This window comes from Dreissena polymorpha, chromosome 1 (assembly GCF_020536995.1).
Source record: "Dreissena polymorpha isolate Duluth1 chromosome 1, UMN_Dpol_1.0, whole genome shotgun sequence".
NCBI classification, from domain to species: domain Eukaryota; kingdom Metazoa; phylum Mollusca; class Bivalvia; order Myida; family Dreissenidae; genus Dreissena; species Dreissena polymorpha.
Window position 1 is genome coordinate 96,002,819 of NC_068355.1, and position 16,548 is coordinate 96,019,366.

At 34.3% G+C, this 16,548-nt stretch overlaps 1 protein-coding gene and 1 long non-coding RNA gene across 3 annotated transcripts in view; one reads left to right on the forward strand and one right to left on the reverse strand.

The window, feature by feature from the left end:
- The window catches only part of LOC127841388 (uncharacterized), a 36,816-nt gene that overhangs the window by 1,783 nt on the left and 18,485 nt on the right, over positions 1–16,548 (forward strand). The window contains exon 1 of one of the 2 annotated variants that reach the window (XM_052370213.1): positions 2,790–2,826. The exons of the other annotated variant lie outside the window; for it this stretch is intronic. The gene's annotated coding sequence lies outside the window, so the exon portion shown is untranslated. Of the gene's footprint in view, positions 1–2,789; positions 2,827–16,548 lie in introns of those variants that run through there. 2 annotated transcript variants of the gene reach the window in all.
- LOC127841466 (uncharacterized) lies at positions 285–1,511 on the reverse strand. The gene is made up of 3 exons (XR_008030997.1): positions 1,483–1,511; positions 836–912; positions 285–648 (listed from the first exon to the last, which is right to left on the reverse strand). It is a non-coding gene; the product is annotated as an uncharacterized LOC127841466 (long non-coding RNA).

A 16,548-nucleotide genomic window follows, 5' to 3' on the forward strand; every position in this document is an offset into this window, starting at 1 on the left:
AGGTAACGCTTCAGGGCAACAAATTCCGCCATATTTCATATTTCCTGGTGCCCGAATGCATGCATCCCTACTAGAAGGATCAACACCAGGAACGTATGGGACAGTGTCTGACTCCGGCTGGTCCAATACCGACATATTTTCTCATTACATAAAATACCATCTTGAACCCTTGCTTCCAACACGTGATGCTAACAACCCCATCCTGATATTGTATGACGGTCATAAAAGCCATGTCTCAATTGGTTTAATAGAATGGGCAAAATCAAATCATATAATTTGTTCTTCCGCCCCATTGTAGCCACATACTTCAACCCATGGACGTCTCGTGTTTCGGTCCGTTTGAAAATGCATGGAATGCGGCATGCCATCACCATATTAGAGTTACTGGGGGTTATGTTGTTACCAAAAATGATGTATGTTGTATTGCATGTAAGGTGTACACAGCCACGCTTACACCCGTGAACATTCAGTCTGCTTTCCGTCGATGTGGAATACACCCATTCAATGCCAATGTCATAAGTGATATTGCTATTGCACCATCTCTTGCTTTTGCAAAGACCACCCAAACACAATTAGTGCAAGAGTCTCATGGAACATCTGTTGATTTTTTCGAAAAACGATGCGCGCCAATTATTGATAATGTACGCCCTGCAAAAATAAGAAAAACTCTTAGTAAAGTTGTTGCAGGTAAAGCAATAACTGAAGATGTTGTGTACAATAAGGTTAAAGAACATTTAAATAGAAATAAACCAACAAAGTCTGTAAAATCATCATCGGTGGAAGTAAAAAATATATCACCAACAACATCTGCAAACCCAATTAATAAACCTGGTACCTCATCCATGAACCCTTCAAATGTCTTGGATGAAATTCATCATGAAGCTGCCACCTCTGAGGACGATGTCGACGACTCTGAAAAGTGCAGCGTGTGTAAACTGTTCACACCTGCAGAACTAAAATATTGCATAAGTCTGACTTTGGTAAAATGGGCACAGTGTGATGTTTGTGACAGCTGGGTTCATTTAACATTTTGCACACCTGTACAAGTATTGAGGAGGGGTGATCAGTTTCTGTGCCCAAAATGTGCAAGCAAAGAGGAATAAACAGTTTTAAAATTGTAAATTAAATACAAACATATTATATTAACCGTTAATTTCGAAAACAGTTTATTAATTGTACATAAAATACAAACATATTATGTTGACAGTTAGTATCTAATACTAACCTTTGCTTACTCTTACATAACTTGTTGAACGACCCTTATAAACCAGTTTATGTGCAACCGGCGAAAATAGGTGACGTCACTAACACTGTCATTTATATATAGTGACCTGTAAATGGACGTGTTTACTTTTTTGAAGCCATAAAATAACTCGACAAAAACAATTAATCTGAGTTGGTAAGTGGTCAATTTTCCTCACAGTTATTTAAGTTTTCAAATTGTGTGTATTCGTTATTGTAAAAAAACAGTTTGTTTCTTACATCGGCGAAAACTGGTGACACCAGGATAGAATAATCATAAAACAAGTAAAAATCATTGTATTTCTTTATGCTGTTTACATATACAGGATTTTCCTCAAAAGAACTTTAAAAACATGGTCTAATTTTTGTTCTCAACTTTGCATGACAATTAACACATTTTGGCTGCTGCACTAAATCACGTGACCATGGTCTAAACATGTGACTAATTTATTTTTAATGGTGTACACTGAAGGGTTCGAAAGCAGGTACTCGTTGTTTTGGTGGCATTGATAGTTTTACAAGATATGGATGTGCTGGAAACTTGCAAAAATCTGTTATCAAAAAAGGATTTACATAGCAATTAAAGTTGCAAACCATGTAAAAACAAGTTATTTATCAAATAGAGTACTAATTAATATAATTCACTATTTTCAATATTATATTTTTTACTCAAATTGACGTGTGAAAAAGAGGTCGAAAGATGGTTCATCCATGATATTATGGAGGTATATACCAGTTTCGGTGACCCTTGCTTAGGGCCTAAGCGAAGGGCATGAACGGGTTTTTGTCTGTTTTTGTTTGTTTTTTCGAAATTTACTTAGGCATGCAAGTTTTTGGGTGATCAACACTCATCTTGCTTCTTTATCTAATAAGCACATATATGTTTGTTTAATTGTAATATAATTTAAATTTGTAGTGCTCCTCCATACATATATTATAGAGGTAGATACAATTTTTGGTTACCATACGTGAATGGGTCTTTGGGTCTTTGTTTTTATGCCCACGGATTGAAAGATCAGGGGTATATTGTTTTTGGTCTGTCTGTCTATCTGTCTGTGTGTCCCAAAACTTTTACATTGGTTAAAGTTTGATAACTTTTGCAATATTGAAGATAGCAACTTCATGTTTGGCATAAATGTGTATCTCACGGAGTTGCACATTTTGAGTGGTAAAAAGTCAAGGTCATCCTTCAAGGTCAAAGGCCAAATATCATTGTATTTTTCTTTCCTAAAACTTTAACCTTCGTTAAAGTTTGGTCATAACTTTTTAATTTTGAAGATAGCAACTTGATATTTGGCATGCATGTGTATCTTATGGAGCTGCACATTTTGAGTGGTGAAAGGTCAAGGTCATCCTTCAATTTCAAAGGTCAAATTTATGGCTTCAAAGCGGCGCAATAGGGGGCATTGTGTTTCTGACAAACACATCTCTTGTTTTGTCTTTTGCAAGGGTTGGTATATACATTTTGTATAGGACATGTCTCAAAAAACTAAAAGAGGTGTAAACTAATACGTTTGTTTTATCTAATTAGGGATAGAGCAGTGCACATGAACCATAACTTGCTCCCATATTTTAAGAGTGACAGTCCTTTGTTTATTGTTTTGCATGCTTTCATATATTTAATTTAATTTATAGTTATTGCTCTTCATTAGTTTTTATACATGTACATAAATTTAGTTTATACTGAACATGCATGTATTACGAAAATTGTAAGAGGTATCAACTTGGAACTTTATATTGGAGCACATATCTAAGATGGGAAGTGCATTCATAATTGCACACTTACTTCCCTCGTGAATGGTCATTGTGAACTTTGTCCAGGACATACATTGAATATAATATGAGGTATCAACATTTGTAGGTAGCTTGATTTGTTGGGTCACCAGTTAAAACAAGAGGTCCTGAAAGGCCCAAAGTCGCTCACCTGAGATTCAAAGGAACTGACCTGTTCTGTGCAGCCTAAGATGTCATTAGAACAAAATGTTCTTACTAACTTTCATGACTAGTGAACACCCTGCCAGCCACGTTTTTCAACAGACCAGAAAGATTTTCATACACATCCAAGCAGGGCTTTTTTTCCTGATTTTGTGAAGCGGCCCTGGCCCCCTCATTTTGTGAAAAATGAGTTGCGAACTTTTCAAAATTGTGAAAAAATGAGTCGCACACTACTGAAATTGTGAAAAACGAGTCGCAAACTTGTACAAACTGTGAAATTCAGAAATCAATGCATAAGTATAGTAAAAGCATGTTTAACACTTAAATATTATGAAAATGTCCTTAAATAATGTAATAAAATCATATCGTCTATTGAATGTAATAACTAGGGTAACTGCCATTTTGTGAATTGTTCAGGAAAGCATATTTTCAGACATTTTCAAAAATACAGTAAGAGCACTTACGTTATTTTTTGCGCTCAAAATATTTCAGTATTGAAAATTATGGTAACTGCTCCTTTCTTTTTAATTTTTATTGTTTGTAAAAAGACATATCAATTTGGAGTTTTGTTTCGTTTTTCAAGTGTTATTATAATACTAATCAGAAAATTTGAATACGGAAACATGTTTATTATTTTAATAGACCATGTTTTTGCGTCTCCTGAAAATTTCACAAAATGTCAATTACGCTACTTTTTGCATTCAGAAATTGACATGTGTTTGTTATGTCAATTTCAAAAATTTGATAAAAACATTATTTTTACCAAAAAGGTTGACTTAATATTTTAACAGTTGATGTATGTCACCTTAATAAACACAAAAATGGAAAAAAGTAAAAATGTATAAAAATGTCAGTTACATGACTTATTACATTCAGTAGGCGATATCTTCCTTGTATGAATAGTATATTCAGGGGTTTCACTGGCACCAAAAAAGTTGTGCAACTTTATCGCGGTGTGACAACCGCCAGTTATTCCGACTTTATTAATAAGAACAATAATTTTAAGAACCTAATGAATGATGGTATTGACTGTATTTTTTTATTACTTTTAGAAGTATGTTAATAAACTTAATTAATACATAAATAACAGCAAGTACCTTCATAAGTCTTAATAAGCTTTATTTTTATATAAATAACTTGTTTTCACTTAATAAACCAGATAACCAACATAATATAATAATGTTAACAATGATGTAACATTATTTTCCGTAAAGCCTTTGGCTTTACATGTATCAATAGCATGTCTGTCAGACGCTGCGCATACGGCCCGCAATTATAAAGATCCGGAAAATACACCATGCACTACGCTCCGCACAGTACACATCGAAGAACCCGGATAATCATTGTCTTTTCGGCGCTTGAAGCGAGAGCACGATTTTATCGGTGAGTTTCACATGGCCCGATATTTTTTAAATTATATTGGCTCCACCTAGGACGTAGTCCAGGTATTTGTTGAGTTTATTATTACAAAAGTTTCCGTTTTTACAGTTCTTTGCTGTTATTTATTTGTTAATTGTAATTCTGGTTAAAATTAAAATGAGCCAGTCCGAGAACGAAGTTCTCGAGTACACTGCAAATGTTCTGTTCTCATCTTCGGAAAGCGAAGGTGAGTTTTCGGGGTTCGAGGCAGATAGCGCCGAACCAAAACAGTGCCAACAACGAAAGCTTAAATCGGTTGTTAAGCGAATACATAAAAGTTCGACACGAACTGACGTAAATAATAATTCTAAAAATGACTCAAAACAGACAAAGGGAAAGCAAAAAGCCACAAAGAAAACAACCCCTAAGTCAACAAGTGTAGGCTTATTTGATTTAGATAATTTGTCTGCCAATGATATTGATGTACTGAGAAAAAAGCTGGGCATTTTTGATATGCCAGTAGAGGAAGTGTATGATGACCTTGAGGGTTTTGACCCCCAGAATGCCCCAAATTTGAGAATAGAGGTTGAAAATGAAAATGAATTTACAGATTCAGATGCAAATGATTCTATAGGTGCACGAAAATATGCCCAAGACTCTAGCAATAACATGACATCTAAGTTGAAAAATAGTCTTTTTGACGATTCTGATCAGGTTTAAGATCGATCAGACTGGAAATTGCCCAAGATTAAAACAAAAGTTAAAGGACCAGCTATTACACAATCTTTGGCTGACTTAATTAGTTTGGCTTGTACATCACAGTGTGACATTGAATCTGTTTCAGAGAAGTATCATGTTCCTGAAAATTGTGAGAAATTAAATCCTCCCACTGTTAACAATGAGATATGGAAAATTTTAGACAAAAGAACACGTACTTATGATCGTCTTTTCCAAGACATACAATCACTACTTTCATCAGGCATTGTCCCAATACTGAAATTGGTCCAAGTGCTTAAGCAGTCATTGATGACCAATGAAGAGGCTAAAGAGTTAATCTCTGACTCTCTGACATTATTGGGTCAAGCCCAGTTCAATTTGAGTGTCCGTAGGCGATATCTTCTTAAACCTAATCTAGACCAGAAATACAAAAATTTGTGTAGCATAAACATGCCTGTGACAACCCAACTGTTTGGGGACGACATTGCCAAGGAAGTGAAGAATTGCGAGACCAGTCTTAATCTTGGAAAGATGAGACCGCAGCAAAGTTTTCAGCCCAATTTCTTTCAGAGGGGAGGATTCCGTGGAAGGTTTCCACGTAATTTCAATAGAGGTCGTGGCAATGTAAGATACATGCCATATGGACAGGCACCTGCCTTCAATCCTTGAGGATTTAGAGGACCCATGAGAGGAGGACCTAGAGGCAGTAGAGGTTTTAAACCCTCAGCAACTGTATCAGCCCCAAACGAGGGCAATTAGGAGCGGTAGGTAGACTCAAACACTGTTATAAGTCCTGGGAATTTTTTACCAGTGATCAATGGATTTTGAATAATATAAAAGGCTATGTCCTGGAATTTGAGTCAAAACCTTTTCAAACAGTTATTCCAAATGAAATCTCTTTTAATGAATCAGAAATTCAGATTATTGATCAAGAGGTGGATGATTTATTGAAAAAAGGAGCTATTGTCGGTTCTGAGTGGGAGCCAGACCAGTTTATTTCAAATATATTTGTGGTCAAAAAACCTAATGGAAAATTTAGACCAATTATAAACCTCAAAAGGTTAAATAATTTTGTTCATTATGAACATTTTAAACAAGAGCATTTTAAGATAGTGCTTGAATTAATTCAAGAAAATGATTTCTTTTGTTCTGTGGATTTACAAGATGCTTATTTTTCGGTTCCTATTCATCCAGATTATCAAAAATATTTGAAATTTACATGGAAAGGAGTTTTATATGCATTTGTTTGCCTGCCGTTTGGGTATAGTGCAGCACCCAGAGTATTTACAAAGTTGTTAAAACCAGTTTATGCATGGTTTAGGTCCCAAAGTATTAGATGTGCTTACTATATTGATGATTCTATTAATATGAGTTTAGACAGACATATATGTTTACAGAATGCTGAAACAATTTGTTCCACATTACAGTCTCTTGGTTATGTGGTAAATTCCACTAAGTCAGTTCTAGTGCCAACACAAAGGATTGTGTTCTTTGGTTTTATAATAGATTCTGTTCAGTTTATGATATTCCTTACAGAGGAGAAAATAGAAAAAATTATTCTTAAAGCTCGAAGACTTTTGTCTAGTAGAAGAGTAATAGTTAGAGACCTGGCATCGTTTATAGGTCTTTTAGTTAATGCTTTTTATGCAGTTCTAGAGGCTCCTTTGCATTATAGACAACTTGAACGTTTAAAATTAGAAGGACTTGAAAATAATAACAGTTTTGATAATGAAATAATGTTAAATGGGAGAGTTATTCAAGACTTGCATTGGTGCATTGAGAATGTTAATTGTAAAAATGGTAAAAGGATTAGACCTAAGAAAGTCAGTTTCATTTGTCAAACTGATGCATCTTTATTAGGTTGGAGTTGTGTTGACAACGAATCTGGTAGATTTGTTAATGCTGAATGGACGAAAAAAGATTCCGAATATCATATTAATTTTTTGGAGCTTAAAGCGATTTTTCTTGGGTTACAGTCATTATATGATAAAACCAATGATTGTCATATAAGAGTTTTCTGATAATGTATCTGCAGTGACCTATGTTAATGATATGGGAGGAATGACTTCTCAAAAAATGGATGGTTTAGCAGCAGAAATTTGGCAGTGGTGTTTAAAAAATAATAATTATCTTTCAGCTGCCTATGTGAAAGGATCAGAGAATAATGTTGCTGATTTTTATTCTCGATATTTTAATAAATCATCAGAATGGATGTTGAAACAAGAGATTTTTGAAAGAATTTGTTCAGAGTATTTTATACCTGATATTGATCTCTTTGCATCAAGCCTTAATTGTAAATGTAATAAGTTTGTTTCTTGGGTTCCTGAACCTCAAGCTTATTTCAATGATGCTTTTTCATTTTCATGGTCAGATTTTGAACCATATTTGTTTCCGCCATTTGCCTTAAAGGGATCTTTTCACGCTTTGGTAAATTGACAAAATTGAAAAAAGTTGTTTCCGATTCGCAAATTTTCGTTTTAGTTATGATATTTGTGAGGAAACAGTAATACTGAACATTTACCATGGTCTAATATAGCCATTATATGCATCTTTTGACGATTTTAAAACCTAAAAATTATAAAGCGTTGCAACGCGAAACGATTGAATAATTTGGAGAGTTCTGTTTTTGTCGTTAAATTTTGTGAAACTACGAAGATTGCTTATATAAGGTATAAAATACGTCACGAATGTGTACTCGGCGGAATAGCTCAGTAGGCTAAGGCGTTTTTACTTCGATATAAAGCATTTAATGAATAAGTTAAAAAATGCCAAAATCTGTGAAAAGGCCCCTTTAATTGGTAAGGTACTGAACAAACTAGTACAAGATAATGTTAAACGAGCTATATTGATTATTCCATTATGGAGATCTCAATTTTGGTTCCCAAATGTTATTGATTTATTGATATCAATTCCTGTTAGATTACCTCGTCACAAGGATTTGTTGACCGACCCAGAGGATGGAACATCACATCCACTATCCAAAAGTATGGACTTGGTCGCAGTGCAGCTATCAGCCGACATTTGCTTGTGCAAGGAGTTCCTTCAGGAGCAGTCTCAGTTATCCTTAACTCATGGAAATCAGGAACAGAAAAACAGTATAGTTTGTCATGGCGTAAGTGGTGTATTTGGAATCAAGAACGAGGTAAAAATCCCATTAAAACCTCTGAGACGCAGGTAATAGCTTATTTATTTTACCTGTTGAAAAACAATAAGTCTTATTCAGTGCTGAACACACATAAAGCAATGCTTTTGCAGACTTTAAATATTTTAGGCAATAAATGGTGTGAATCTCCAACATTAATTAGTAGGTTTATGAGAGGTGTAGCTATTATGAAACCTGTGGTTCCAAGGTACAAATTTACATGGGACGTGTCTTGTGTTTTGCAACTATTAAAGTCGCTTATGCCTTTGAAACAGTTATCTTTGAAAACATTAACGCTAAAGTTAGTTGGTTTGGTGGCTTTGGCTGCTGCCCCTCGTGCACAAACTATTGTGTCCTTGAATATTGATTGTGTTAAAATTGATTATACTACTTGTAAAGCAGTGTTTTATTTCAAAAATTTGTTGAAAACTACGCCAGTGGGTAAAAAACAAAGTTTTTATTTAAAATTGCAGCACTTTCAGGAAGAAAGTTTATGTGTGTTTCATACCTTAATTCATTATATGAAAAGAACTAAGCATCTTAGACTTTCATCTCAGTTGTTTGTGTCTTATGTTTCTTATAAAGAAGTGTCTACAAGTATTATTGCACGATGGTTGAAGGATGTTTTAGTTATGTCAGGTATTGATGTGGCTATTTTTAAGCCACATTCATTCAGATCAGCAGCAGTTTCTGCTGCAGTTAAAGGAAATTGTTCCATTAATAATATCCTTAAAACGGCAGGGTGGAATACTGATTCCAATTTCTACAAGTTTTATTATAGGGACATTGTTGAAAGGTCTGATGTACCATTTGTTCAGGCAGTTTTTTCGCAGGTTTAATTGTATCATTAAACTTAGTGTTTTTTCATATGTTATATGTTAAAATATACATGTATACATATACAAAGTGAAGGTTTATTTAACCATATTGTTTTCATTTGTTGACGTTTCAGGTATTTGTATGAACAGTCACAAATGTTTTTCTATTACCTTTGTATTCTGTCATATATGGTTGGGGTATGGAATGCCTATTATCATATTGTATACCTATTGTGTATTATTTTGTTAACATATTGAAATAATACAATCTAGACAGGAAAGGAACTTAAGAATTGGTTTTATATCTGTGTCCTGCTAGATTTGTTGTCAGTCTTTAAAGATGCTATTGATACATGTAAAGCCAAAGGCTTTACGGAAAATAATGTCCCCTCATCAAAGCGTTTGTGACGTATGAGGGTCATTATTAGAAGTAAAGCCGGAGGCTGAGCATGTATCAACCCACCCATGTTGTTGTATAAGGGTCATATGGAAGTGTTATTCTTCTTTTTCACCCTCCCAGGTTGACATTATTTTCCGTAAAGCCTCCGGCTTTCACATGTATACTTAGCATATCGGGATGACGATATCGAGTGATCCGCATTTTAAATAACGCGCTTAAAAACACCACGTGACTCACCTACATACCCGGATATTCAACCAGATTTTACCATTCTTCGGTTTGGCGTTCTGTCGAGTGGTTCGTTCTCTGGACAGGTAGGTAAATACCTGTTGAAATTGATTGTATCTATTGTTTTTATTGTTTAATACTGCCTTACTAAGGACGTAGTCCTAGTATTTAATTTGTTTGGCAATAATTAGAGCAAAAATATCTGACGAGCTTTGCTCGCGGAAAACACTGTCCGAAATTTCGGATGTGATGATTTTTTATTGCCATTTGTTCCCAGGACATTAAAGTATGTAGTAATTAATAAAACGAAAGGCAAGGCAGTTGTTTGCTCAAAGGTTTCTTATAATGCATGTGTAATTTATTCAAAAAGTAAGTTGACAGAAATATGTCGTCAGCTTCTATGAGCACGTGCATCGGAAAATACTGTCCGAAATTTCGGATTTCGGATGTGATGATTTTTTATTGTCATTTGTTCTCAGAAGGACATTAAAGTTTGTAGTTATTAATAAAACGAAAGGCAAGGCAGTTGTTTGCTAAAGGTTGCTTATATATATGTGTAATTTATTCAAAAAGTAAGTTAAAAAACTGACAGAAATATGTCGTCAGCTTCTATGAGCACGTGCATCAATCCAATAATGAATTCCAATGTGTTTTCTTTTTCTAAATTGTCCAAGCAAGAAATTGACAATTTGAAATTTGCTTTTGGAGTAAATTCCGATGACGTAGTCACGGAAAATGATGATATTACCCACTATTATGGGCATAATTTATACAATTGACCAAACATCCATTTGAAAATGGACCATTATGATAGTGACAATAATGTTCACTTATAGTAAAATAATATAATTATAATAAAAAGGATACTGGGCTGAGTTCTCAGCAGACGTGTTTGATGGTATTGACAATGATCCCACCTCAGAGGTTTTTGGGGATTTGCCTAATTTTAAGGGCACTTGAAAAGGAAGTTGCCATTCCCCAATATTTGGCTAATTTGATTAACAACGTTTGTTCTGTTCAGTGTGACACTGATTCAATTGTTTTTAAAATATAAATTACCAGAGAATTGTTAGTATCTGGGTGCACCTTTGATTAACAATGAAATTTGGAAAGTCCTAGGAAAAAGGGCAAGGTCACAAAATCAGGACATGGTGGAGATTTAGAATTTAGCGCCGTGGCAACAGGGATTGTGCCTATTATTAGGTTGGCCAATATGGTAAAGACACAGATTGCTAATAGTCCTGAGGTTATTAATTTAGTCTCTTATATGACCATAATGTACTATATAATCTATCTCTTAGGCGCAGGTATATGATAAGACCAAATGTAAACAAAAAGTATTCAAATCTGTGTAATGTTAACACACCAGTTTCATCAATGCAGTTTGGTGATAATATTAGCAAAGAAATTCTAAACTGTGACAATTGTGTTGCTTTGTGAATGATATGAGAATGTGAGCGTTCTATGCAATACCCTTAAGACGCTCTCTGGGTAGAAGTTTTTTCATCCTGCAACTTTCATTGGTAGTTTTGAACCTCCTAATGCAATTTGGTTCACCATACCCTCAAAGGGGTTCATACATAGGGGCAACTCGATCATGCGGTGCCTTTAGATAAGTAGACTATTCCCAATGCTACTGTTACTATGGCTGACCAGTCAATAGACTGTTGGTATGCACTGAGGGAAAATTTGGTTCACGTGCAAAAATGGGAGAAATTTTTTACTAGACTCTTGGATTTTTCTTACTATTCCTGGCTAAACATTATTTCAAATGAAATTCCATTTAGTTTTGATCCAATATTATTTGTTAATGAGGAAGTAAATCTTTTACTTAAAAAAGAAGCGATTGTACAGTCAAGTGATGAAGACAATCAGTTTATTTCTAATATTTTTATAGTGCCTAAAGCAAATGAGAATTATAGACCAGTAATTAATTTGAAATATCTAATGAATTAATTGTTTATGAGCACTGTAAATAAGAAATGTTATAAATGTTTTTGGATCTCATTCAGAAGAATGATTATTTTAGAGTATAGATCTGCAGGATACATATACTTTAAGTACCTTGGAATGAACATGATCAAAGAATTTATTTTCGGATTGAATGGAACTCTATAAGTTTGTTTGCCTGACGCCTAGTTTAGCGCCAGCTCCAAAATTGTTAACATAAAATTTACAGCCAATACATGCTTGGTTTAGATTTATGGAAATCATGTGTTTATATTATATCTAGATGTTTCAATTAATATGCATCAAATTAAAGAGACCTGTTTACAAAATTCAAACTGGATTCTAGACATAGTGAAATTTTTAGGATTAATTATAAATAATTAAATATCTGTATTACAGCCTTCGCAGATAATAGTGATTAGTAGTCATTTTGGTTTTGTCATTGATACCGTCTGGTTTATAGTGTTTTAACAGAGGGCATAGCACAGAGGATTGTGACTGATAATGAAACTGTATTGCATACAAGGCATGTGAGAGTACGAGAAATTGCTTCCTTCACAGGCAGATACCATGTAGTTAATGCATTTTTGGCTATTCTAGAGGCGCCTTTGTATTATAGAAGCTTAGAGCGCGATAAGTTTAGAGGTCATGGGGATATTAATGACTTTGATAAAGGTACATATTTGAGTAATGGAAGTAAGGAGGAGTTAAAACTGTGATATTCATATTAAGATACAAAGTGTTAATGTTACTTCTGTGTCTTATATTACAGATATGGGAGCAATGAATTAAGGTCCTATGGATTGCTTGGTATAAGGCATTTGGATTTGGTGTTTTAATATACACAAATATTTTTTATTTCAGCAATTCATATTCCAGGAAATACTAATATTTAAGCAGATTTTTATTCTAAAAAGTTTTTCAAACTCCACATAGTGGATATTAAATCTGACATTTTTCTAGAAGTTGAAGACACCTGTTTTAGACAGATACAGACCTTTTTGCGTCTAGGCTTAATACATAGATACATTTGTTTAATGGTTCCCAGAACTAGGGTCTTATGGTGTTGATGTATTTTATATGTCTTGTAGTGGTATGTAGCCTTATATTTTCAACCTTTTAATCTGATTGGCAAAATATGCAATATGATTATTTCTAATGAAGTAGAACAGGCATTTTTAGTTTGTCCTGTTTGGAAAAGTTGATCACGGTATCAATTGGTATTGTCTTATATAATCATAGTATCCATTGGTATTGTCTAATATAATTTCTTTGCCAGTCAGGTTACTGAGACATCTGGACCTATTGTTTCATCCGCACAGCAGCATGGTGCATCCTCTCAGTCATTCATTGAAGATGGTCGTGGTGACTATATCCGGCAATCATTGTCGAGTTGGGGAGTTTCACAAAGAACTGCAGAAATTGCCCTGTCAGCCTATATACCATGGACAAGGAATCAATATCGTTTGACCTGGAAAAAGTGGTATTTATGGTGTGGTTTAATGGCTTTACAGTCCCTTTCAAATGACTGAGGGTGTAGTGGTGTATGACCTCCATGAGGATTAGAAATCCTATTTAGTGTTAAATACTCATTATGCAATGCTATTGTAGAAATTGCAATTTTATGGTTACATTTGGTGTTCCAATATATTTTTTATAACTAAATTTATGTAGGAATATTTAATATTTGTCCAGTACTTCCTAGATATATATATTCACATGGAGTGTGAGTACTGTTCTCAAGTTTTATGGTCTTTGTATCCATTAAATAAACTGACTATGAAAATGATGACACTTTAGGTGTCTGCTTTAATAGCATTATCCTGCGTCCCAGGGCTTAGACTTTAGTGTTACTTAACACACTTAGGCTATATGAAGACAAGTAATAATAATGTGTGTTTTGTGTTTCCTAATCATCTCATAATCACTAATAAGCATAATAATTATCTGTTAGTTTTAGAAAATTTCATTATGAGAAATTGTATGTTATGCATACCGTGTTGTTTTATGTAAAATGTCCTGAAGCCTTTAGAAATGTATATTATTTGTTAGCAGGGCTTTTTTTTTTTTCCCTGACTTTGTGAAGCGGCCCTGGCCCCCTTACTTTGTGAAAAAATGAGTCGCGAACTTTTCAAAATTGTGAAAAAATGAGTTGCAATCTTTTCAAAATTGTGACAAATTGAGTCGCGAACTTTTCAAAATTGTGAAAAATTGAGTCGCGAACTTCTGCGGCTAGATGGCTAAGGAAAGTCATACTACTTCTGGTATAGACATTGGTATTTTTAAGGCTTGTGTGTTTACATCTGCAGCTACTTCTGCAGCATATAATAAAGGATGATCCTTAGTGGGCATTTTTCAAAACTCCAGACTGGAAATTTGACAAGAATTTTTATAACTGGAGTACAGAAATCAGTGTCAATTAATGACGCTGTGTTAGGTAGTTAATAATTATTATTTTAAACTAGTAATGAAATGTGTTGATGAAGATAGCATATCCAAAAATGTTGTGTTGATTTGTTTTAACAGGGTTGAATCTCCTGTGAAAATGTCTGTAGTGTTACATCCATAAATGATTGATAATGATAGTTATGATGGAAGTCTTTAGTTAAAGATACTCACCGTTGTTATTGTTTGTGTTCGGTTTTGTTGCTAGATTTAAAGATGCTAAGTATACATGTGAAAGCCGGAGGCTTTACGGAAAATAATGATCCATCATCCAAGCTTTAGTGAAGGATGATGGGCATTATTTGAGTAAAGCCGGAGGCTGAGCATGTATACTCCCACCCTTCTTTATGAAATTATATTATGTATTCTGAGAATATAATTTAATATATGGCTTTTCGGTTGATTGAAGTTTGATCAACTCTTTTCCCTTCCCTTTGTGCTTGTGTACGATTTTGAAGCAACAAAACAGTTTTAAAGAATGGTAAAATCTGGTTGAATATCCGGGTATGTAGGTGAGTCACGTGGTGTTTTTAAGCGCGTTATTTAAAATGCGGATCACTCGATATCGTCATCCCGATATGCTAAGTATACATGCTCAGCCTCCGGCTTTACTCAAATAATGCCCATCATCCTTCACTAAAGCTTGGATGATGGATCATTTACTGACAACAAATAACTTTTAAACAATGATTATCCGGGTTCTTCGATGTGTACTGTGCGGAGCGTAGTGCATGGTGTATTTTCCGGATCTTTATAATTGCGGGCCGTATGCGCAGCGTCTGACAGACATGCTATTGATACATGCTCAGCCTCCGGCTTTACTTCTAATAATGACCCTCATCCGTCACAAACGCTTGGATGAGGGGACGGTATCCTGCATAAATGTATCAGAATTATTTATTGAAACCTGGAATCACACAAATGTATATCATCTGAAAGGAAAAATGAATCAAAAATCAGAAAATAAAGCATCTTAATTCAAATTGTTAAACAGTTACATTTGGTCATTTGAGCATGTTATAAATCAACTTCTGTTTATTATCACATTTCAAAAATTCTAAAACAACACCTATTGTTAAAAGGTTTTCTGTTATCTGTGGTGGTTGATTTCCAGGTCCAATTAAATGAACATTTTTCGGCGTAAGCTGTATTAAGCCAGCTTTTCGCTTTACCTGACCTTTGTAAGTGTCCAATAAAATTCAAATAAAAGTTCCTGCGGCTAGGTACGAATGAATACACTTCATTCATTCCATTGGCTGATTTGAGTATACCACCAGAACATTGGAAAGCGTCTTTGTAACACTGTTTTACTGCATGAAACAATTTTATTTCTAATGAAAAGGCTTAATAGATAGAACAGTTTTACACTCAATTTTCGACATCAATACAGTTTGTGCGTGCACCTTTTATTTTCAGAGAATTACCAGCGCAACGCCTTTATACTTAAAGGCTATGTTCTCATATTTAGTACTTACTTCCATATTCTTGTCAACATGTTAACATGTAAAAGTATAAAGAGCTGTGGAAGCGAGGCCTCACTTTAATACATTGCATTTTAACCCGCAAGGTATCGGGTCAATTTTCGGCCAGTGTATGAATGTCAGAGTTTATATACAGGTCATCACCGGAGTTCGCGGCCAGTAAAATAATAGTTTTATAATAAATACGCTATCCGTGAACTAGGTGACCTGGAATTTTCTTTAGACCAGAAATATGTAGATTCTTAATGTGTTTTCAACAATACCATGATAAATATTATTTTTGATTAATTTAACAATAATTATTCCATCATATTGACCAATGTATTAAGCATGAGCGCGATGATTATCGATACTGTTAATAATCGAATCAAATAGCAATGCCCGAAAAACCACTAAAACAGAAGTGTGTTTAGTTACAGCGAACGTTCGCCGATGATCGTTCGTTTCCGATTCGGTCTTATTGAAAGATAAGTTCAGCATGAACGTTTCAAGATGGCGGCTCCCAGAAAATTGATTGCGATTTTGATGGAGGAAATCGCGAATAACAATATTGTATCAGAGGAAAGGTCGTCGGAAGACTAAATACTGATAATTTCATAATACAAAACTATAAATACCAGTATTCTTTTTTAGGTTAAGACTTAAATAAAAGATATTTCAAAAATATTAAAACCTACAATAGTTTTATTATAATTATAAGTGGTGTGGATGCGATAGTGTTATTTTTCATTAGCGATCGAAATTAAGTGTAAGAGGTGCATTGAATCAGTTATAAAATAAAGCCCTCAAATAGCGCAATGCATTACAATCTTCAAATGAAATCGTAACTTT